The 23893-nt window shown below is 41.1% G+C and overlaps 1 long non-coding RNA gene across 1 annotated transcript in view; it reads right to left on the bottom strand.

Annotated features, from left to right (window-relative positions):
* LOC148132614 (uncharacterized) overlaps window positions 1-23591 on the bottom strand; it is a 59267-nt gene extending 35676 nt beyond the window's left edge. Inside the window, exons 1-2 of the long non-coding RNA XR_015748280.1 lie at window positions 23419-23591; window positions 22191-22231 (exon numbers count right to left, since the gene is read on the bottom strand). This is a non-coding gene — a long non-coding RNA (uncharacterized LOC148132614). The remainder of the gene's footprint in view (window positions 1-22190; window positions 22232-23418) is intronic.
* Between the last annotated feature and the right edge of the window lie 302 nt (window positions 23592-23893).

Genomic DNA, 23893 nt, shown 5'->3' with positions numbered 1-23893 from the left:
ACCTTTTATTTATTAGCAAAATGCTCGTTTCTCTCTTCCTTTTTTGAAATAAGGATTGTCAACAATGAAATTTCAGAGGTGTGTGCCTCGGCATTGATTTTTCTATTTGTAATAACACACAATAGCATATCTTGTTTTGTATCAAAAGGATAAAAATGTCCCTAACACAGTGAACTCCATTCTGGGGTAATGGATAAAACCTGTTTATGAGATGTCATTTATTCCACAATAGACAGTAAATAAAAGCTATTTCAAGCTTCGGTTAAATCAAAGCTTGTTCGGGATTTCAGCAGATTTGCAAATTACCTTTGGGACCCACTTCAGTTCCACTTGTTTTCTTGCATGTCATTGGATACCCCTCCTTTTTTTGCTATATAATATAAGTTGTTTCTTCTTCTTCTTCTTCTTCTTCTTCTTCTTCTTCTTCTTCTTCTTCTTCTTCTTCTTCTTCTTCTTCTTCTTCTTCTTCTTCTTCTTCTTCTTCTTCTTCTTCTTCTTCTTCTTCTTCTTCTTCTTCCTCCTCCTCCTCCTCCTCCTCCTCCTCCTCCTCCCCCCTCCTTCTTCTGTCATACTTTTCCATGTTCTCTTTTCATCCTTCTTCTTCACCTCCCCCTCCTCCTCTTCCTCCCCTTCCTCTTCTATCTCCTCTCATCCTTCTCCTTCTTCTGTCATCCTTTTCCATCTTCTCCTTTCATCATTCTCCTCCACCTCCTCTCCTTCTTTCTCATTTAATCCTTCTTCTGTCATCCTTCTTTTCCTTTTCCCCTCCTCCCCACCTTTCATCCTTCTCTCCTCTCCTCCTCCTTCTCCTTCTCTGACTCACACACACATACATACATACACAGTCACTCCCAACTGTTGGTCCAACTTTTTAGAGAAGGCATTTTTTTAGAGCCAGGACTACGTAAGGCCACAAACAGATCCCTGAAACAGTCATCCTTATTATCTCAGCACAAAGTATTTAAGGCTGCTGCCCTATCCCATCCTTTATATGGTAGAATAGAATAGAATAGAATAGAATAGAATAGAATAGAATAGAATAGAATAGAATAGAATAGAATAGAATAGAGTTGGAAGGGACCTTGGAGGTCTTCTAGTCCAACCCCCTGTCTAGGCAGGAAACCCTACACCATTTCAGACAAATGGATATCAAAACCAAACTTCCAGCATTCACAACTTCTGGGGGCAAGTTGTTCCACTGATTAATTGTTCTAACTGTCAGGAAATTTCTCCTTATTCTAGGTTGCTTCTCTCTTTGATTCATTTCCATCCATTACTTCTTGTCCTGCTTTCAGATGCTTTGGAAAATAGCTTGACTCCTTCTTCCTTGTGGCAGCCCCTGAGATACTGGAACACTGCTATTATGTCTCCTCTAGTCCTTCTATTCACTAGACTAGACATACCCAATTCCTGCAACCATTCTTCATATATTTTAGCCTCCAGTCCCCCAATCATCTTGGTTGCTCTTCTCTGCACTCTTTCTAGAGTCTGAACATCTGTTTTACATCGTGGCAACCAAAACTGGATGCAGTATTCCAAGTGTGGCCTTACCAAGGCATTATAAAGTAGTATCAACACTTCCTGTGATCTTGATTCTATCCCTCTGTTTATGCAGCTTAGAACTGTGTTGGCTTTTTTTTGGGGGGGGGGAACTGCAGCACATGGCTGGCTCATATTTAAATGATTGTCCACTAGGACTCCAAGATCCCTCTCCCAGTCACCACTGTTGAGCCAGGTACCACCTATACTGTACCTATGCAGTACATTTGATAGCCTGTTCTGTGTTCTACATCTTCTCCACCTCTACAATAGCCCTTTAGAAATACCTTTGCCTCCTCCATTCTTGCCCTCCCATTCTTGACAGCTCAATATCATAGTTGCCTCAAAAAAGGCAACTATGATCTTATAGACAACGATCTCTCATCCCTTGATTGGCAATCTCTATTCACTGGATGCAATACTGTTGAAGACCATTACAACATATTTTTACTTGAAGTCAAAAGAGTCATCAAACTATATGTACCAACAACAACTCCCAAAACAAAACAAAAAAGCAGATTACCCATAACAATAAGGAAACTTCAATCCAAAAAGAGATCACTCTGGCGGAAAAACAAATCTGGTCACGTTGCCAATTTCAAAAGCCAATACAAAAATTTATGCCACCAGATAAAGACTGAATGCACCAATTATCACATTAAACAAGAGGAAAACCTTCTAAGCACCAATTCCACCTGTGCTTTTTACAATTTTGTAAACAACAAACTAAAAGACTCAAGGTCCATCCCACCCTTGATAGGACCTGATGGTAAAGACTGCAACGACGACACCATTAAAGCCAACCTCTTTAACACATTCTTCGGCTCAGTATTTGTAAACAGCAATGGATCATGCCCAGTATTTCCTAGCTGTACCACAGATAACAACAATGATCTAATACATATCGATTTTACAGAAGACAATGTTGAAAAAGCACTATGCAATCTAAAACCATCTCTATCTATTGGACTGGATGGAATATGTGCCTACTTCTTAAAAAAGCTATCCACTGCCATAGCCAAACCTCTAAGCATAATCTTTGAAAAATCTTTCAGGACCAGCTCCTTGCCTAACCTTTGGTCACAAGCCACAGTCATCCCCATCTTCAAAAAGGGAGACCCAAGCCTAGTTGAAAATTACAGACCAATCTCCTTATGCTGCGTCACCTGTAAAGTCATGGAATCAATTATTAACCAATCCATCATCCTCCACTTAGAGACAAACAACCTACTCTCCAATAAACAATTTGGTTTCAGAAAAAAACTATCCTGTAATCTGCAACTCTTACACTGCAAAAACATATGGACGACACAACTCGACCAGGGCAAAGCAATAGACGCAATCTACATAGACTTCTGTAAAGCCTTGATTCAGTGGTACACGACAAACTACTCCTAAAAATAAAATCCTATGGTATCTCTGGACAACTGAATAACTGGATAGAAGCATTCCTGTCAAACAGACAACAAATGGTCAAAATTGGAAGCGTCCTATCAAATTCTGTACCTGTCAATAGTGGTGTCCCCCAAGGCAGTGTTCTAGGACCAACTCTCTTCATACTCTACATAAATGACCTCTGTGATCATATTAAGAGCAATTGCGTTCTTTTCGCTGATGATGTAAAGCTGTTCAATACCACAGACAATACTGCTACCCTACAAAAGATCTTGACTATGTATCAGAATGGTCAAACAAATGGCAACTTCAAATCTCAACAAATAAATGCTCTGTCTTACATATTGGCAAAAAAAATCAGAAAATAAAATACAAGCTGAATAGTCAAGATCTTGTTGATGACACAAGCTCTGTAAAGGACCTTGGAATACTCACCTCTAATGATCTAAGTGCTAGAGCCCACTGCAACTACATAGCCAAAAAGGCATTAAGAGTTGTTAACCTAATCCTACGTAGCTTTTTCTCTGGTAATATCACACTACTAACCAGAGCATACAAAACATTTGCTAGACCAATACTCGAATACAGTTCATCAGTCTGGAACCCACATTACGTATCTGATATTAGCACAATTGAGAAAGTCCAGAAATATTTCACAAGAAGAGTTCTCCACTCCTCTACTCGTTGCAGAATAGCTTATGCCCTCAGACTTGAAATTCTAGACCTAGAAAACCTTGAATTACGCCGCCTTCGGTCCGATCTAAGTATAGTATATAAAATCATACATTGCAATGTCCTACCTGTCAATGAATACTTCAGCTTCAACCATAACAACACAAGAGCACACAATAGATACAAACTCAATGTTAACCGCACCAAACTTGATTGCAGGAAATATGACTTCAGCAATAGAGTGGTCAATGTCTGGAATACTCTACCCGACTCTGTAGTTTCTTCCCCAAACCCCAAAAACTTTAACCTTAGACTGTCTACTATTGACCTCACCCCTTTCCTAAGAGGTCTGTAGGGGGCGTGCATAAGCGCACCAACGTGCCTACCGTCCCTGTCCTATTGTTTCTCTTATTCTTCTTTTATTTTTCTTATATGTACCCATTTCATGTATTCACAACTATGTATACACTTATACTTATTATCTTGTAAACAATTGGCAAATCAAATAAATAAAATAAAATAAAAATAAATAAATAAATATCTAGGTAGGGGATGAAAACTCTGACATTCCGTGCTGGATGGAGCAAAACCTCTTTCAGACAAGTATCTTCAAGGAATGACAACAAAATAATAAGGGAGGAAGGAAACAGTTTTCTCTGACTCTAAGACCTCCTGCCAAGTTTCAGCCAGGAGCAGATTTGTATGGCCAGAGTGATAAATCAAAGCTCAGTTTGTAATGATAATGCTGACACAGGTTTAACTGTAACGAGACTCACAGGCACCGTTGCAAAGAAATTAGAGCTACAAATTCAGACCGTCCAACGTATATCAAGCAGAACGGTTGTCGACAATCTTCTGAAGTGTTTTTGTTTTGGGGGAATTAAAAGCACACTATAGCACTCTTGAACCGTGGTGTCAATTTTATTAGGGCAGGGTACAGAATTCATGGCATTAAATATAAGTGAATTTTCTTCTCATTGAAGGAGTGTATGCCAGAAAACACTAGGCAACTGCTGTAGTTCATACCTATCCATATCAGAATCTCGTTCATACCGTGTCAATTGCCATTGAATTAAAAGGTAGTGTGTCACTGTTGTGGCATTCATTCCTTTAGGCTCCACCTGTTTCTGTGGGGTTGGATACAGGTAGCCTTCAACTTACACCTGTTCATTTAGTGACTGTTTGAAGTTACAATAGCATTAAAAAAACAACAACCACTCCTTGCACTTACAATTGTCACATTATCTCCATGGCCACTTGATTAAAATTCAGTGGTTCAGTGGTAACTGGTATGTGTTTATAATGATTGCAGTGTCCCAGGGACAGGGAAGGGAAAGGGACAAATGGGTGAAGAAGGAAGGGAAGGGAAGGGAAGGGAAGGAAGGAGAAAGGAAAGGAAAGGAAAGGAAAGGAAGGAAAGGAAAGGAAAGGAAAGGAAAGGAAGGAAAGGAAAGGAAGGAAAGGAAGGAAAGGAAGGAAGGAAGGAAAGGAAGGAAAGGAAGGAAAGGAAGGAAAGGAAAGGAAGGGAAGGAAAGGAAGGAAGGGAAGGAAGGAAAGGAAGGAAAGGAAAGGAAAGGAAGGAAAGGAAGGAAAGGAAGGAAAGGAAAGGAAAGGAAAGGAAAGGAAAGGAAAGGAAAGGAAAGGAATAAATAGGTGAAGAAGAAAAGGGGATAAAGGGATGAGGAAGGGAAGGGAATAAATGGGTGAAGAAAGGAAGGGAATGGAAGGGAACAGAATAAATGGGTGAAGAAAGGAAAGGAAGGAGATAAATGGGTGGAGAAGGGAAGGGGATAAATGGGTGACGAAGGGAAGGGAATGGAAGGGAACAGAATAAATGGGTGAAGAATGGAAAGGAAGGGGATAAATGGGTGACGAAGGAAGGGAAAGGAATAAATGAGTGAAGAAGGGAAGGGAAGGGAACAGAATAAATGGGTGACAAAGGGAAGGGCGTAAAAGGATGAAGAAGGGAAGGGAAGGATTAATACTGCAATTATTTATTCTGAAGCTCTTTATAGTTTTATTGTATCCCATGTGAGACACCTATGAAAAAAATTGTTTGTGCCATTATTCAAATATACTAAGGGCTCAGAATTCTCCTCCTATTAAAAACACTCTAAAAGATCAGCAGATTTTTTAAAGGGACGGGGATTATTTCCAAAAGCTTCAAGGATTTTTCTTTTTCCCCCCCTGGAATCCTGTCCTGCCAAACCTAGTGAGAACTAGCCAAGAAACCTTGCATCAGAGTAGTAAGCAGGATCAAAATGTGCATGTGGGTTAAAGAGGGAGCATCGTCCCCAACTCCCAAAGTATCATTAGTGGTAACCTGTCACATAAAATGAGGTGGCAGATTTCCATTTTCATCTGAACTTCGGGTGTTTTAGTAATCCAGGAGCCTTATTTAAGGACTGACCTTTCACCCTGCCTGTCAGTCCAATTGCGAGTGGTTGATAGCCACTGGGAATCAATGGACAGCACTGAAGGTCACTTCCTAGAAAAACTGCTGCTATCAAAGTGTCAGTTCCAATGAAGGATTATAACAAAGCATCAGAGACGCAGATCTGAAGGGCTAAAGATTCACTTTTTTTTTTCCTGAGCGGAGTCTCTTGTCTGCTTCACTTTCATTAGATGGTTGGGAGAGAAGAAGAGAGATAAACGGGAATTGAATAACATTCATTTCCATAAATAAACTGGGTTTTCTGGGGGGGCACAAAGTGGACTTTGTTTAGAGTCATAACCTTTGGCGGTCCCAGATCTTCAAAGGAAAGTGTTTATTTCTGACCTTCAATCAGACTCAGTTGGAATAATTTTGCCACTAAACCTGTAGTGAAAGGTGGCGTTGTGGGGTGGCGTTGTTTTTTTAAATTTTATTTTATGGCCCAGGAGTCAGGAACAAAACATTGAAAGCAATGGTGGAATTCAATTTTTTTTACTACCGGTTCTGTGGGTGTGGCTTGGTGGGCATGGCAGGGGAAGGATATTGCAAAATCCCCATTCCCTTCCCACCCCACTAACCTGCTTTCCAGCTCCGTTCTCCTGTGCAGGGCAACAAAAGAAGACCCAGCCGATCAGCTGGGACTCGGGAGGCAGAGAATAGATGGGGGCGGGGCCAGTCAGAGGTGGGATTTGCTGGATCTCCGAACTACTCAAAATGTCTGTTACCGGTTCTCCAGAACTGGTCAGAACCTGCTGAATACCACCTCTGATTGAAGAGCTACATAAGGAGGTCAGATTTGAAGCACAGATAATGGTTAGATCAATTAGATCAAACGGTAGAATCTCTCCAGGAATATCAACATGGCAGCCACAACTATGTGGGTCTGTAAAAGAAGAAAAAGCTGAGCTGGAAGGAGGGGTTAAATGTATCATCAATTGGGAGTCATTGCATTGTCAGAAAAGTCCTAAGTCCAGTCCACCCCTCCATCCCCATGAATTCTGTTGACCCTTAACTAGCACCAATTAAGCTTTGACTCTTGGTTGACCAGATTCCTGTATTAGGGTAGCAATAATAAACTTTTCTAAGGTTTGTACTCAACAGATGCTCCTGGTTATTTGTATCAGACATGGCCTGCCCCCACTTTTTTTACTTGTGTGGGACAAGTGATGCTTATAAATCTCACCTCTACCTCATTTACCTCTTGGTTCTTTTATCAGTTTTAATATTAATGTTAGGGTTGTAAGTCTTGATGCCTGACCTTTTAATGTTTTAAACCTGCAATTGTTTCATTCTTTAATTTATGGTTTTGTAAACAACCCAGAATCATTTGGTAGAGGTGGTAAAGGACTTGGTAAAGCAGCATACAAAAAAAAGAAAAGAAAAGAAAAGAAAAGAAAAGAAAAGAAAAGAAAAGAAAGAAAAGAAAGAAAGAAGAAAGAGGAGAAAGAAAAGAAAGAAAGAAAGAAAGAAAGAAAGAAAGAAAGAAAGAAAGAAAGAAAGAAAGAAGGAAGGAAGGAAGGAAGGAAGGAAGGAAGGAAGGAAGGAAGGAAGGAAGGAAGGAAGAAAGAAAGAAAGAAAGAAAGAAAGAAAGAAAGAAAGAAAGAAAGAAAGAAAGAAAGAAAGAAAGACTCTTCAAAGCAATACCAAAAGCACTGGATGGAAACTAATTAAGGAGAGAACAATCTAGAACTAAGGAGAGATTTCCTGACAGACCAATTAATCAGTAGAACGCCTTTCCTTCAGAAGTTGTGAATGCTCTCACACTGGAAGTTTTTAAGAAGAGATTTTCAACTATTTGTCTGAAATAGCATAATGTTTCCTGCCTGAGCAGGGGTTGGACTAGAAGACCTCCAAGATCCCTTCCAACTCTGTTATTCTATTATTCTGTCCATTTGCAGCACTCATTTTGACTTTTTTGGACTCCTCTAGTAGTGGATGCCTTGAATAATATAGAAACAAGGTCCCCATAATATATTTTTCTTGGTTACTGAATGAACATGTATCTGTAAACATATTAAACAGGCTCAATTTATACTGTATAACAGGACAGGTAGACCTCAACTTCCAACAGTTTGTTTAGTATACCATAGCAAAGTTACAACAGCACTGAAAATGTGACTTATGACCGTTTTTCACAGTTATGACCTTTGCAGGATTCCCCATGATCACGTGATCAAAATTCAGACTCTTGGCAACTGGTTCATATTTATAACTGTTGCTATGTCCCAAAGTCACATGATCCCCTTTTGCAACCTTCTGACAAGCCAAGTCAATGGGGAAGTCAGATTCACTTAACAATCGGTTTGCTAACACCAACCGTAGTGATTCGCTTAACAATGGTGGCAAGAAAGGTCGTAAAATGAGGCAAAACTCACTGAACTTAAAAGGTCTCACTTAAAAGCAGACATTTTGGGCTCAATTGTGGTCGTAAGTCGAGGACTACCTGTATCACATACTAGGCCTATAGTTTGGATGATTGCTAGTTCTTGAGGTAAAAAATGAGTAGAAACGAACCTGCAGAGGATCAAAGGAGAAGTTATCTATCATCTATCTATCTATCTATCTATCTATCTATCTATCTATCTATCTATCTATCTATCTATATGGATTGATATGCCACTGACCTCACTAATGCAACTCTGGGCAGTCAGCAAAAAAAAGTTTTTTTTAAAGCAATATAAATCAATTCAGGTTCTACGTTGGTTCACTCTATTCTTCTGCCCCGTGAAGTAAAAATGCCTGGACTATCAAAGAATTGACAGGTAGTTTATTTCCATAGTTGGTTACATTCATTCATGTCTCTGTGAGTGAGATTGGAGGAAATAGAGAGTGAAGCCAGAAATGATGAAGACACACAACTAAAAAAAAAAGACTTGGAAATAAAAAGCAAAGGAACTCTGTTGATCCATCAGCAGGATAACTTTTGAATTTTGTGAAAAATCAAGAACCTCATCACACGGATAAAGTAGATGACACAAATCATTTCACATTTAACAGACATTTGGATTCAATGGACATCTCCAGCCACTGAATGGCTTAAATTGAGGTGTTACTGTAACTTAAGTATCGACAGTATCAACAGTAGAGACCTTCAAAATATCTAGGTTCTATCATATCACAAGATCTAAAATGGACACCTAACAAAAATGTCATCAAAAAAGCACAACAAAGAATGTCTGCGCCAACTCAGGAAGCTCAAACTGCCCAAGGAACTGCTCCAGTTCTACAGAGGAATTACTCAGTCTATCATCTGCACCTCAGTAACTGTCTGGTTTGGTTCTGCAACCCAACAGGACAGACACAGACTTCAGAGGATAATTAGGACTGCAGAAAAAACAATTATTACCAACCTGCCTTCAATCAAGGACCTGTATACTGCATGAGTCAAAAAGAGGGCTGTAAAAATATTTACAGACCCCTCACATCCCGGACATAAACTGTTTCAACTCCTACCCTCAAAACGAGGCTATAGAGCACTGCACACCACAACAACTAGACATGCCATCACTCTGCTAAACAAATAATTCCCTCAACACTGTCCAACTATTTACAAAGTCTGCATTACTATTACTATTAATCTTCTCATCACTCCTTATCACCCATCCCCTCCCACTTGTGACTGTATGGTTGTAACGTTGTCGCTTGTATCCTTACAATTTATATTGACTGTTTCCTAGTATGATTTGATTGCTTATTGTACCCTATGACTGTCATTAAGTGTTGTACCTGATGATTCTTAACTTTCGACAAATGTATCTTTTCTTTTATGTACACTGAGAGTACCTGCACCGAAGACAAATTCCAAACACACTTGGCCAATAAAGAATTCTCTTCTCTTCTCTTCTCTTCTCTTCTATTCTATTCTATTCTATTCTATTCTATTAAGAATCCTTAACACCCTATTACATTTAACAAACTTTAGGGGAAGCCTCCATGACTTTCCACTGTTTTGTTCAAATAAGTAAATTGATTCAACACATCGACTGAGTGTCTTCAAAACTAGTTCCAGGGATTCAATGGGCCTTTATTGATGCGCACAATATTTTTTTATTGAATCAATTCTCTAAAACAGTGTCTCTCAACAACTTGAAGAGGTGCAGTCTTCAACTCCCAAAATTCCCCAGCCTGCACTGCCAGCTGGGGAATTCTGGGAATTAAACTCTTCAAGTTGCCAAGGTTGAAAAAATACTGCTGAAAATCATATCACTTTCATTTGACAAATCAAACTGGACTTTCTTCTTTTTCTTGGATGATGTTTCGCTTCCCACCCAAGAAGCTTCTTCAGCTCTGACTGGATGGTGGAAAATGGAAGGATTAATATTCCTTGCAAACAGCTGGGCATTTGCATATATTTTAGAGAGTCGTTGAGGCCACTTGGAGGTTTATCTGTGTCCTCAGGGTCACCTGAGTGGTGTTCCTGGTTCCTGTAGTCTGCAATTTTTCCTCTGGAAATCAGTGGTGGGATTCAATTTTTTTTACTACCAGTTCTCTGGGCGTGGCTTGGTGGGCATGGCAAGGGAAGGATAAAATCTCCAGTCAGAGGTGGGATTTGCTGGTTCTCCGAACTACTCAAAATTTCCGCTACCGGTTCTCCAGAATGGTCAGAACCTGCTGAATAGCACCTCTGCTGGAAATCCATTCCTCCTCCCACACCATTCAAAGGGTGTCCATCCCAAATTGTGTAGCTCAAAGTCTATGGAGATTCTGAGTCATCCAGGTCATGCATAAAGGGCGTGCATAAAAGCGCAATCGTGCCCACCATCCCTGTCCCATTGTCCCCAATTATTTGTACCCATTTCCTGCATTTATACTTACGTTTATTATCTTGTGAGCTATTGACAAATAAATAAATAAAATAAAAATGGTTGTCCCAAAGGTGCTTTTTTAGGAGGCAACTGGACTTTCTTGTTTTTTCTTTTGAAGATGTTTCACTTCTCATCCAAGAAGCTTCTTCAGCTCTGACTGGATGGTGGGGAAGGGAAGGATGGGGAACGGACCATCCACCATCCAGAGGCTGAAGAAGCTTCTTGGATGAGAAGCGAAACATCTTCAAAAGAAAAGAAACCAGAAAGTCCAGTTGCCTCCTGAAAAAAGCACCTTTGGGACAACCATGACCTGGAGGACTGAGAATCTCCATCAACTTTTAGTTGAATCTTGAGAAATTCCCTCTTTCCTAAGATTTAATCTGGCAGCATCACCAAGTGGAAAATCCGAGTCAGAGAGCTATTATTCTGCATTACTAAAAATACTATTCTTACCACATTTTGTCTACAAATGCCCGGTCCTTTGTAACTGCAGGTTCCTTTGGTGGCTTCACCTTCATGTTTTCAATACAGGTACTCTTCAACTTCCAACTATTCGTTTAGCAACTATTCAAAGTTACAACGTCCCTGAGATGTGATCATCATCTGCAACCTTTCTGACATGCAAAATCAATGGGGGAAGCTCAATTTATTTTAGCCATTTCATGATTCACTTAACCACTTCAGTGATTCACTTAAGAATGGTGGCAAAAAAAGGTTGCGAAATCTAGCCAGGCTCACTTAACAGCCACCTTGCTTAGCCACAGAAATTCTGGTCCAAATTACAGTCGTAACTCGAGGATTACATGGATGCCGTTGTCTAGCTACATCTACAGAGGTTACCAGAATTAGTTTCTTTTGAAATTAATTCAAGGAAAGGACGATTATGTTACACGTCGCGCAACTCATTTGCGGGCCAGCCTATAGTGTAAATTCACTGAAGAGGAGAAATCCCAGGTGACTTACTCTTTGGTGCATACCTGGCATCTGTCAGTATCTATGACGTAAACTACATGAAATTGGAACCTCTACTATTCCGTCTGATACCCTGGTCAACTAGGGGGAAAGTGAGTTGCCTTATTGGCATCTTGGCTTCTTCTCCTGTTAGGCTGAGAGAAAGCAATTTTGTGCATGAAGAATTCCTATTCCATCCTGGGCCAACCCTAAAGTAGGAAACACTGGAATGTTTGCCGCAGCCCAAGAATCCAAGACCAGGGTGGGGACTTTCCAAATGGTATCCTTACCACAGAACTAGTGGTCAAGAAGGCTAAATTAGAACTGAATTCTTTATTGGCCAAGTGCGATTGGACACACAGTGTACATAAAAGAAAAGATACATCCATCAAGAGTCAAGAATCATCAGGTACAACACTTAATAATAGTCATAGGGTATAATAAGCAATCAAATCATACTGGGAAACAGTCAATATAAATCGTAAGGATACGAGCAACAAAGATACAGTCATACAGTCACAAGTGGGAGGGGATGGGTGATAAGGAGTGATGAGGAGATTAATAGCAATAATAGTGCAGACTTTGTAAATAGTTGGACAGTGTTGAGGGAAGTATTTTCTCCTAAAAAAAAAATTCTCCGAAAAAAATGATATTGAGATTCTAGAAAAAGTGCAGAGAAGAGCATCCAGGATGATTAGGGGACTGGAGATTAAAACATACGATGAACGGTTGCAGGAACTGGGCCTGGCTAGCCTAGGGAAAAGAAGGACCAGGGGAGACAGGATAGCGGTCTTCCAATATTTGAGGGGCTGCCCCCAAAAGGGTGGAGATCAAGCTATTTTTCCAAAGCACCCGAAGGCCAGACAAGGAACAATGGATGGAAACTGAACAAGGAGGGATTCAACCTGGAAATAAAAGGAGAAATTTTCTGACAGTGAGAACAATCAACCAATTTGTACCCTATGACTATATTAAGTGTTGCACCTTATGATTCTTGACTCTTGACGAATGTATCTTTTCTTTTTATGTACACTGAGAGCATTTGCACCAAGACAAATTCCCTGTGTGTCTAATCACACTTGGCCAATAAAGAATTCCTTCCTTCCTTCCTTCCTTCCTTCCTTCCTTCCATGGAATTCAGAAGCTGTGGGAGCTTCATCAGATAACAGATAATCAGAGTTGGAAGGGACCTCATAGGTCATCTAGTCCAACCCCCACCCCCCCACCCCCACCCAAGCAGGAGACCCTACACCATTTCTGACAATGGACATCTCAAAGTCTGGATCTGAGGCTTTCAAGAATCTGTCTGTCAGCAATGGTGTAGGGTCTCCTGCTTGGGCGTGTGTATGGGGAGGGGGGTTGGACTAGATGACCTACGAGGTCTCTTCCAACTCTGTTAGTCTGTTAAATCGGTTTCAAACCGCCCGGCCCGGGAACCTCCGGAGCGACGACGATGCCCTCCAAGCTTAAAGCGGCCAAGCCGGGAGTAATTAAGTGGCTTGATGCGCCTCGCAGCCGCCGCGGCCAAGAATTGCCTAAATTGCCCGTTCATTAGCAGCACGGCGTGCGCGGAGAATTACAAACAGACAATAGAGCCCGCGGTAATTTAATCTAACCTTGTACTTACAGAGGGAGGGGAGGGAGAACGGAGGGTGAGGGGAGAGAAGAGCAAGGCGGAGAGGGGAAGGGGATGATGGGGAGCCGGCTGGGGTGGAGTTGGGGGGAGGGGGCGCTGGCCGCCCGGCCCGTGGAGCCCCACACACTTAATGGTACTCCTGGCTCTCAAGCTGCGCAAACATTTCTCCGACCTCATCGCCGCGCTCCATCGCAGGCCTCTGGGGAGCGGAGGCGAGGCTTGGCGGTCGAGGAAAGAGAAAGAAAATTAGAAGAAAAAGAGAGAGAGAGAGAGAGAGAGAGAGAGGAGGAAAAGTAATTTATAAGGCGTCTGTGGCCCGGAATATATCATCGGATCCGCTCGCCGACGCTCAATTGATATGTAGTTGATTTCAAACAACGCCCCCCGGGTCCCCCCCGGGGAACATTTTTTAGATTTTACGCTTGGATATATCTGTTTAACTCGCCATTTACCAAAACGGCAGCTGATGACAGCGCCAGCCAGCCAGTCAAGCTGGTAGACACAGATAGAGAGAGAGAGAGAGAGAACGGGAAAACGCACACACACACACTCACGCTCACTCACACTCGGGTGCACACAGGCAAGCGTTTCTACTCAAGACAGACAACTCCGCCGCCCCCCCGCCCCCCATAAATCCCCCGCTACTCTTTCGGACGAGTGTAGAAATGGACTATGCCTGTAGAAAGCATGAGAATATATTTAAGGACAATAGAATAGAATAGAATAGAATAGAATAGAATAGAATAATAATAGAAATAGAATGGGATGGAATGGAATGGAATGGAATGGACTAGACTAGACTAGACTAGACTAGACTAGACTAGACTAGAATAGAATAGAATAGAATAGAATAGAATAGAATAGAATAGAATAGAATAGAATAGAATAGAAAATAATGGAATGGAATGGAATGGAATAGACTAGACTAGACTAGACTAGACTAGAATAGAATAGAATAGAATAGAAAATATGGAATGGAATGGAATGGAATGGAATGGAATGGAATAGAAAGACTAGACTAGAATAGACTAGACTAGACTAGACTAGAATAGAATAGAATAGAATAGAATAGAATAGAATAAAAAATATGGAATGGAATGGAATGGAATGGAATGGAATGGAATAGAATAGAATAGAATAGAATAGAATAGAATAGAATAGAATAGAATAGAATAGAATAGAATAGAATAGAATAGAATAGAAAATATGGAATGGAATGGAATGGAATAGAACAGAACAGAATAGAATGGAATTCTTTTTATTGGCTAAGTGTGATTGGACACACAAGGAATTTGTCTTGGTGCAAATGCTCTCAGTGTACATAAAAGAAAAGATACATTTGTCAAGAGTCAAGAATCATAAGGTACGATACTTAGTGATAGTCATAAGCAATCAAATCATACTAGGAAACAGTCAATATAAATCGTAAGGATACAAATGACAAAGTTACAGTCATACAGTCATACAGTCACAGGTGGGAGGAGATAGGCGAAAGGAAGCCGCACAGCCTTTTCCTTCAGGGTATCTGACCAGGTGTCACTGCCACTTTCCAAACGCTGGAAATAGTTTCCGATAAAACATCTTCAAATATTTGCAGGTGCAAAGGTGGTTTATGGCTGGTGCCAAAGGGAGTTGGCCTGCAAACCTCTTCTTTTTTTACTTTTTAGAGACACATAGAATCAGCCCGGTTGTAAGATGCTGTTAAACCACTGATTTAATGAATCACGGGAAATAATTGGCTTACAGGGGCTTGGCTAGTCTAGTAAAGAGAAGGACCAGGGGAGACATGATAGCGGTCTTCCAATATTTGAGGGGCTGCCACAGAGAGGAGGGGGGTCAAGCTATTTTCCAAAGCACCTGAAGGCCAGACAAGGAACAGTGGATGGAAACTGAAGAAGGACAGATTCAACCTGGAAATAAGGAGAAACTTTCTGACAGTGAGAACAATCAACTAATGGAACAGAAGTTGCCCTCGGAAGTTATGGGGGCGTCATCACTTGAGACTTTCAAGAAGAGACTGGACTGCCATCTATCAGAAATGGTGTAGGGTCTCCTGCTTAGGGAGGGGGTTGGACTAGATGACCTACAAGGTCCCTTCCAACTCTGATTATCTGTTATCTGTTAAGAAAAGAAGGACTGGAGGTGACACCATAGCAATATTCCAGTATTTGAGGGGCTGCCAGAAAGAAGAGGGGGGTCAACTTATTTTCCAAAGCACCAAAAGGCAGGACAAGAAACAATGGATGGAAATTAAACAAGGAGAGAAGTAACTAAACTTCCTAACAGGGAGGACAATTAATCAGTGGAACAGATGTTGCCTTTGGAAATTGTGGATGCCCCATCACTGGAGGCTTTTAAGAAGAGACTGGACAGCCATTTGTCTGAAATAGTATAGGGTCTCTTCCTTGAGCATGGGTTAGACTAGAAGACCTCCAAGGTCCCTTCCAGCTCTATTCTGATTGATAGATTAACGTTAGTAGTGTTCAGGTAGAACAAGAAGCCATTATTCTTAGTTTTGCTATTGTGGTAAATTATATTTCCAGTTTTTAATCCCATTAGTTTCACATCCGTATTGCATGGACACATTCAGACATTTTGCAGGCCCATCCCTCCCTCCCCCCCCTCCCTCCCTCCCTCCGTCTTTCTTTCTTTCTTTCTTTCTTTCTTTCTTTCTTTCTTTCTTTCTTTCTTTCTTTTCTTTCTTTCTTTCTTTCTTTCTTTCTTTCTTCTTTCTTTCCTTCTTAGTTGTGCATGGTGAGTTTTCTAATTTTCTACACTATGTGGGTATCTGCTGAGTATCTAATCCAGCTGCCAACATGGGTGTCTTTACCAGAATACTGTCATGCCCCTGTTGGAGACTGACTCCGAGGGAGAGGAGGAACAGCCAACTGGGAGTGGAAGTGTGGCTCCGGAGGTTGTGGAGGAAGCTGGGGAAGGGCACAGGCCAGCTGGGCAGTCAGAGGAGGAGCCAGGCCCATCCCTTCTCCATCCTAGGGCACGCAGGGAGGAGAGAATAAGGGAGAAATGTGAATGGTGTGGTCTACAGTGGAGGAAAGGGTCTTGATCCCCTTCATGGGCTGCAGTTCTGAGAACTGGTTAAAAGGACGGACATGCGTATGGGCCAGTGCTGGAAACAAAGTGTAGAAATATTTCTAGTCTGTCCTTTCTTAGCTGAGTTTGGTGTCTGTCCCAGTGTGTATTCCAATATCTGTGGACGTCTTCAAGCCCTTATCTTGCCTGGTTCCCTTGATTGCTTCAGTGTGGTTTGTGTTATTTTTTCTATTTATAATTTATAGGTATTTTTAGTTTAAACGGTATTTCCTCCTTTTTGCAACTGTTTGTGGGGGAGATTTTTTGTCTCTAATCAAGGATATTTGGAGCTTTGAAGCCAAGTGGAAGGAATTAAAGGGACTTCACCTGTTTTTGTGCCTTTGTTTATTTTGTATCCCACCCTGGGTCATCACAATACCTTTTTGGACTGTTAAAATATCTCCAATAGGATCACAGCCACGAATGCAAGTCGGTGTAATAACCCATATCTTCAGTACGGCGGTCAGATTGTTTTGGTTCTCACCGTCTCCTCTAAGTCGGTTCAACGGGAAAGCGTCCCTCCGTCAGCTGCATTCATGCCAGCCTCCTCCATGCTAGTCTTGGCCTGGCAAAATGCCTGCACCATCCCTCTAGGAATGAACCCCCTCCTTTGATGCAAAAGGGGTAAAGACCCTCCAGGGTTTATTGTTTTGAAAACATTAATATGTTTTGTATTTAATGTGCTGGCTCAGTTATAGCAAATTAAAGAGAACGGGCCTGCTGCAAGATAATGTAGCTCACACACACACCACACACACACACACACACACACACACACACATGCTCCCCAGTCAAGTGGTACATGCTGAAAATGAGACCCCAGTGTGGGAAATGTCCACATTATGTCCCCTTGGAGTACCAGAAGAGGCATTAGGCACAGCCCTGAGCCTTAATGGTACACATCAGGAAAACATCTGAGCTTGGGCCTTCAATCACAAACACGGCAGGATTTAAAAATGAATAAACTTCACATTGTGATTCTCTTATTTATCCTTTATGCAAATTTTCGCTGGGGGGACGCATTATGTTCCCTGCGTGGGATTGCACAGGCCCCCATTAAGTGACAAGGAAACGTGCGCCTCATCGCTGTGAAAAATACCACCAGCTCCATTTGCCTGGCTCACTCGCGTGAGCTGGGAGATGGATGGATACATAGGTGGGCGGATGGATGGATGGATGGATGGATGGATGGATGGATGGATGGAAGGAAGGGTTTAATTATCGAAGCATTCAGAAGAGAGGAATGAAAGAGAAGTTGGGAATTAAGGGCCCTGGGCCAATGATCAAAAGATCGATCCCATAGAAGAAGGAGTAAAAGGGAAGAAGTAAGAGAGTGATTATTATTGCAGTCACATATTCATAAAGAACAGGGACGTGGTGGCTCAGTGGCTAAGACGCTGAGCTTGTCGATCAGAAAGTTCGGCGGTTCGGCAGTTCGAATCCCGAGCGCTGCGTGACGGAGTGAGCTCCTGTTCCTTGTTCCATCTTCTGCCAACCTAGCAGTTCGAAAGCATGTAAAAATGCAGGTGGGGAAATAGGGACCACTTTGGTGGGAAGGGAACAGCATTCCGTGAGCCTTCAAGCATTTAGTCATGCCGACCACATGACCACGGAGACGTCTTCGGACAGCGCTGGCTCTTCGACTTTGAAACGGAGATGAGCACCGCCCCCTACAGCTGGAAACTACTAGCATGTATGTGTGAGGGGAACCTTTACCTTTTACCTTATTCATAAAGAAAGATCAAATCTCATTTAGTTTCAGGGTGGAATTAATTTGCCTATATTTTTCACACTTAACAACCATTACAGCATCCCCATGGTCACATGATCAAAATTCAGGTGCTCGTCCACTGACTCACATTTATGACGGTTGCGGTGTCCAGGTGATCCCCTTTGGGGACCTTCTGACAAGCAAAGTCAATGTGGAAGCCAGATTCACTTAACAATCATGTTTCTAACATAAGCAATGTAACAATTCCTTTAAACAATTGCGCCAAGAAAATTCATAAAATAGGGCAAAACTCACTTAATAAATGTTTCACTTAGCTACATAAATTCTGGGCTCAGTTGTGGTCATAACTCAAGGACAACCTGTAAAATAAAAATGCCAAATAGCCACAGGGAGTTCTGACTAAGGCTGCCTGAGACCATAATTAAGCACACGCTTAGTCCAAACAAGTCTCTTTTTATTTCAACGCTGGGAATTATGTTCATTCCCAGCCCATAAACAGTCCCTCGAGATAAGCACCCACCTTTCTCTCCTTTGAATTGCTGCCAACAACTAAAGTGCCAAATTAATTGTAAAAAACTAACCGAAGTACAAAGTCCACACAGAGTTTCAAGGTTTAATCCAAACAGAGCGAACGACTTTGCTTCCTGCAAAGGTTTCTCTACCTTTGCACTTCCTTTATATCTTATGGGAGGGGCAATCACCTCCAAGCCTTACTCCTGAGTCGCTCCTTTTGTCTCAGCTGCTCTTGCCTTCTAGCAGCTCTGCGCACATGCACACTGGGAACAGGCTCCCTTTGTTCCTCTGCCTCACTGCTGCCAGTCAGCACACAACTCCCAGATGGTCCTGGCCCCATCTCTGCTTCGGACACAGGACCCTCGTCCGAGTCCTCTCCAGACTCCTGGACTGGTTCCAGTTCTTTTCCACTTTCTGATTCTGCTGCTGTCTGCACAGGCTGCCAGCGAACCACAACACAGGAATCTTGATGGGTAAGGCTCTGTGAGCAAATGACCAGAGGTGATCAGAAGTGGATCACAATTTTACAGTTTTAAGAATAATCAGAGGTTTAGACACAACTCCTGCCTTCTATAATTATGAGGGGCTTCTGGATTCTTCAGCGCACACCTTGATATATCATCTCTGTATTGGAAAAAGGTGTTTTCCCCCCCTTCCTTCTTCTCATAATGCAGTTTTAGGAATTGAATTTGCCCAAAGAGGTTGATTAATAACAGGCTTAGAATTGCTACGAAAGAATGTTTCTGGATCTCTATCAGTGTGTGATCTGTTGATCTGTTGGTGATAATCCACAACAGGGTTAAGGAAGTTCTTTATGTCCCTAAATTGTTCAATAAATATATAGCCTGGAAATCAGCTATTAAAATGGATTAAATTTAACACAGAAGTCTCTATGTTGCCTAGTATGGAACATTGGATGAGAAAGATGGTTCTTCAAAGAATCTTCTAAGGATAATTTATTTTTTTAAAAAAATCTCTTGAAGATTCTGAATTCTCCAAAGAAAGAATTGTTGGTCCAGATTTTTATGGCACCTCTGGAATTAAAAGTCAGACCAGGACGAGTCAGTGATACAAGGATGATTGACGGCCCAAGCTGTAAAGACATCATGCTCATGTTAAAAAGACCCTTCTTCACAGGGAAAATGTGGTCCATCATTTTTAATAACTAGCAGCCCCTTTGTAAATATGAGTTGTCCATAAAAGGGGGGGCATTCTTATCCCAGGGACAGCCAGACTAAATAACTAGCTGACGAATGTTTGCATAATGCATTGTGGGAAGAATTTATAATGTATAGGGAAACATCTAAAGAACGGTTACTGGAATTGGGTACGTCTAGTTTAATGAAAAGAGAAGTGACTAGTGGTGACATGACAGCAGTCTTTCAATATCTCAGGGGCTGCCACAAAGAAGAGGGAGTCAAGCTATTCTCCAAAGCATCTGAGGGAAGGAAAAGAAGCAATGGAGGGAAACTAAACAAGGAGAGGAGCAATCTAGAACTAAGGAGAAATTTCCTGACTGTCAGAATAATTAATCAGTGGAACGACTTGCTTCCAGAAGTTGTAAATGCTCCAACACTGGAAGTTTTTAAGAGAGATTGGATAACCATTTTGTCTGAAGGGGTGTAGGATTTCCTGCCTAAGCAGGAGGTTGGACTAGAAGACCTCCAAGGTCCCTTCCAACTCTGTTATTCTCTTCTCCTCCCCTCCCCTCCCCTCCATTCCATTCCATTCCATATTCTGTTCTGTTCCGTTCCATATTTTCTATTCTATTCTATTCTATTCTATTCTGTTCTGTTCTGTTCTGTTCTGTTCTGTTCTGTTCCGTTCCGTTCCGTTCCGTTCCATTCCATTCCATTCTATACATTAACTAACCCAAGTTTCCACAAAGTTATTGATTTACAACCCCACCCCATCCAATCCAACATCACTCAAAACTAGGCACGCACACCCCTAACTACCTCTATTCCAACCACAACTGGCTTTAAATGCAAGCAACTCAATGCAAGAAGCCTTGTAAATAAAATACCTGAATTTCTCCTCCTACTAAATATGGCTAAATTCGACATTATAATATTTGTCTGTGAAACATGGCTCAATGCATCTCTCTCTGACTCCATTACCACAGTAAGAGACTATCATGTTTACTGATCAGATCGTGAAATCCGCAGAGGAGGTGGTGTTGCTAACTTCTGTAAAAAGTCCCTACATCTAAAAAACATCCAAGTTACCCAGAAGCTTGCTATTCCTGAGACAATCGTCTGTGAACTGTCCTTAAATATCACATTTCGGTTCTTACTATGTTACAGAGCCCCTGATTATGACATCAAACATGCAAACAAGCTAAATACACTACTAACATGGGCAGCATCCTGCCCACACGCTTTTATCTTTCTTGGTGACTTCAATTTACCTCATATTAACTGGACCCGAAACGAATGTACAACTGAACCCACACATGCAACCTTCTACAATGCAGTAACAAATCTGGGACTGGAACAACTAGTAACCAACAACAGTAGACTTAACAACTGCCTTGATCTCATCTTCTGCAATAGTTTGAATTCAATTTACGGAATACAAATTAAAGAACCCTTTTCCAACAGTGACCACAACATGATAGACTTTTGTCTCAACATACGTCCACACAGAAACCATCAAGACGGAATCCCCAATTATAACTTAAAAAAAGGCAACTATGATCTTATAAACAATGATCTCTCATCCCTTGATTGGCAATTTCTATTCACTGGATGCAATACTGTAGAAGACCATTACAACATATTTTTACTTGAAGTCAAAAGAGTCATCAAACTATATGTACCATTAACAACTCCCAAAACCAGAAAAAAACAAATTACCCATAACAATAAGGAAGCTTCAATCCAAAAAGAAATCACTTTGGCGGAAAAACAAATCTGGTCACGTTGCCAATTTCAAAAGCCAATACAAAAATTTATGCCACCAGATAAAAACTGAATGCACCAATTATCACATTAAACAAGAAGAAAACCTTCTATGCACCAATTCCACCCGTGCTTTCTACAATTTTGTAAACAACAAACTAAAAGACTCAAGGTCCATCCCACCCCTGAAAGGACCTAATGGTAAAGACTGCAACAACGACACTATTAAAGCCAACCTCTTTAAGTGTTAGAGCCCACTATAACTACATAGCCAAAAAGACGTTAAGAGTTGTTAACCTAATCTTACGTAGCTTTTTCTCTGGTAATATTACACTAATAACTAGAGCATAAAAAACATTTGCTAGACCCATACTCGAATACAGCTCATCAGTCTGGAACAGGGGTGGGTTTCTACTGGTTCTGTCCACCTCTGTAGAACCGGTAGCTCTGAAGAGCAGCAGACATAGAACCGGTTCTATGCCTGCTGATGTTTTTCCCACCCACCCACCTGGGCTCTTACCTGATCTTTATTTCCTGATTTTTCAACTTCACGAGGCACAGCTGCAGTTAAAAAAAAACAAGAAAAGAGGGCTGTTTCAAAGGCTGCTTCTTGGCACACAGCGTGCTAATGACGATTAACAGGCACGTGGCTCACAGCAGGCAGAAAAGGGCAGGGAAGCTCATAAATCCCGAACCAGTAGTTAACCCTGTTGTATCCCACCCCTGGTCTGGAACCCACATTACGTATCTGATATTAACACAGTTGAGAAAGTCCAGAAATATTTCACAAGAAGAGTTCTCCACTCCTCTACTCGTTGTAGAATACCTTATGCCACCAGACTCGAAATTCTAGACCTAGAAAACCTTGAATTACGCCGTCTTTGGTCTGATCTAAGTATGGTATATAAAATCATACATTGCAATGACTTACCTGTCAATGAACACTTCAGCTTCAACCATAACAATACAAGAGCAAACAATAGATACAAACTCAAGGTTAACCGCACCAAACTTGATTGCAGGAAATACGACTTCAGCAACAGAATAGTCAATGTCTGGAATACTCTACCTGACTCTGTGGTTTCTTCCCCAAACCCCAAAAACTTTAACCTTAGACTGTCTACTATTGACCTCACCCCTTTCCTAAGAGGTCTGTAGGGGGCGTGCATAAGTGCACCAACGTGTCTACTGTCCATGTCCTATTGTTTCTTTTATTTTTTATTTTTCTTATATGTATCCATGTATTCATAACTATGTTTTTACTTATACCTAATATCTTGTAAGCAATTGACAAAAATAAATAAATAAAAAATAAATAAAGACCTCCAGGGTCCCTTCCAACTCTGTTATTCTCTTCTCTTCTCTTCTCCCCTCTCCACCCCACCCCTCCATTCCATTCCATTCTATTCTATTCTATTCTATTCTATTCCATTCCATTCGATTCCATTCCATTCTATTTCCATTCCATTCCATTCCATATTTTCCATTCTATTCCATTCCATTCCATTCCATTCCATTCCATTCCATTCCATTCCATTCTATTCTATTCTATTCTATTCTATTCTATTCTATTCTATTCTATACATTAACTAACCCAAGTTTCCACAAAATTATTGATTTACAGCCTCCAAAATCCTTTAACCTTAACAGCAAATATAAGAATTAATGAAACACTTCAAATTGTAAACACACACAAGCAAACATGCAAAACTCATTTAACGCAATGTAAACGTAATGATAAAACTCACCCGTTCAAACAAAGACATCCAATCCACATCACTTGATTTAATCAAGCCCCCTTTTCTGAAGTCAACACACAATCACACTCTTCAAATGTCATTCTAGAATACACCCCTCAAGACCCATACCAAGGACAAACTCCCCTATAAAGCAGCTTGTCTGTATCCCATTTTTTGTGTAGCTAGTTTGCTTTGGGAAATCAATAAATCTTTTTTTTTTCTCACAGCTGTCTGGATTTATTCTTTCACAACCCTTGGCTTGAATTAGAACCCCACTGTTCTCCTGACAGTATTTACCCAAGATTTATTTCATTAATAAATCTTGGGTAAATAAATAAATCCTCAATTTTTGAGGTTTTTTTGAATCATAAACAGATCCCATGGTCTCAGTTCTCCAAACACATGATGATAAAATATAATTGGTGACCCCATATGGATGGATCAAGTTCTCCCAAACTTTATGCAGCTACTGTTTTAGAAGAGT

The sequence above is a fragment of the Notechis scutatus genome, chromosome 2 (assembly GCF_049901735.1).
Source record: "Notechis scutatus isolate UNSWTSFEM ecotype Mainland chromosome 2, rNotScu1.2, whole genome shotgun sequence".
Lineage (NCBI taxonomy): Eukaryota > Metazoa > Chordata > Lepidosauria > Squamata > Elapidae > Notechis > Notechis scutatus.
The sequence above is the reverse complement of the archived record's forward strand: the minus strand, read 5'-3'. Positions and strand labels throughout refer to the sequence as shown.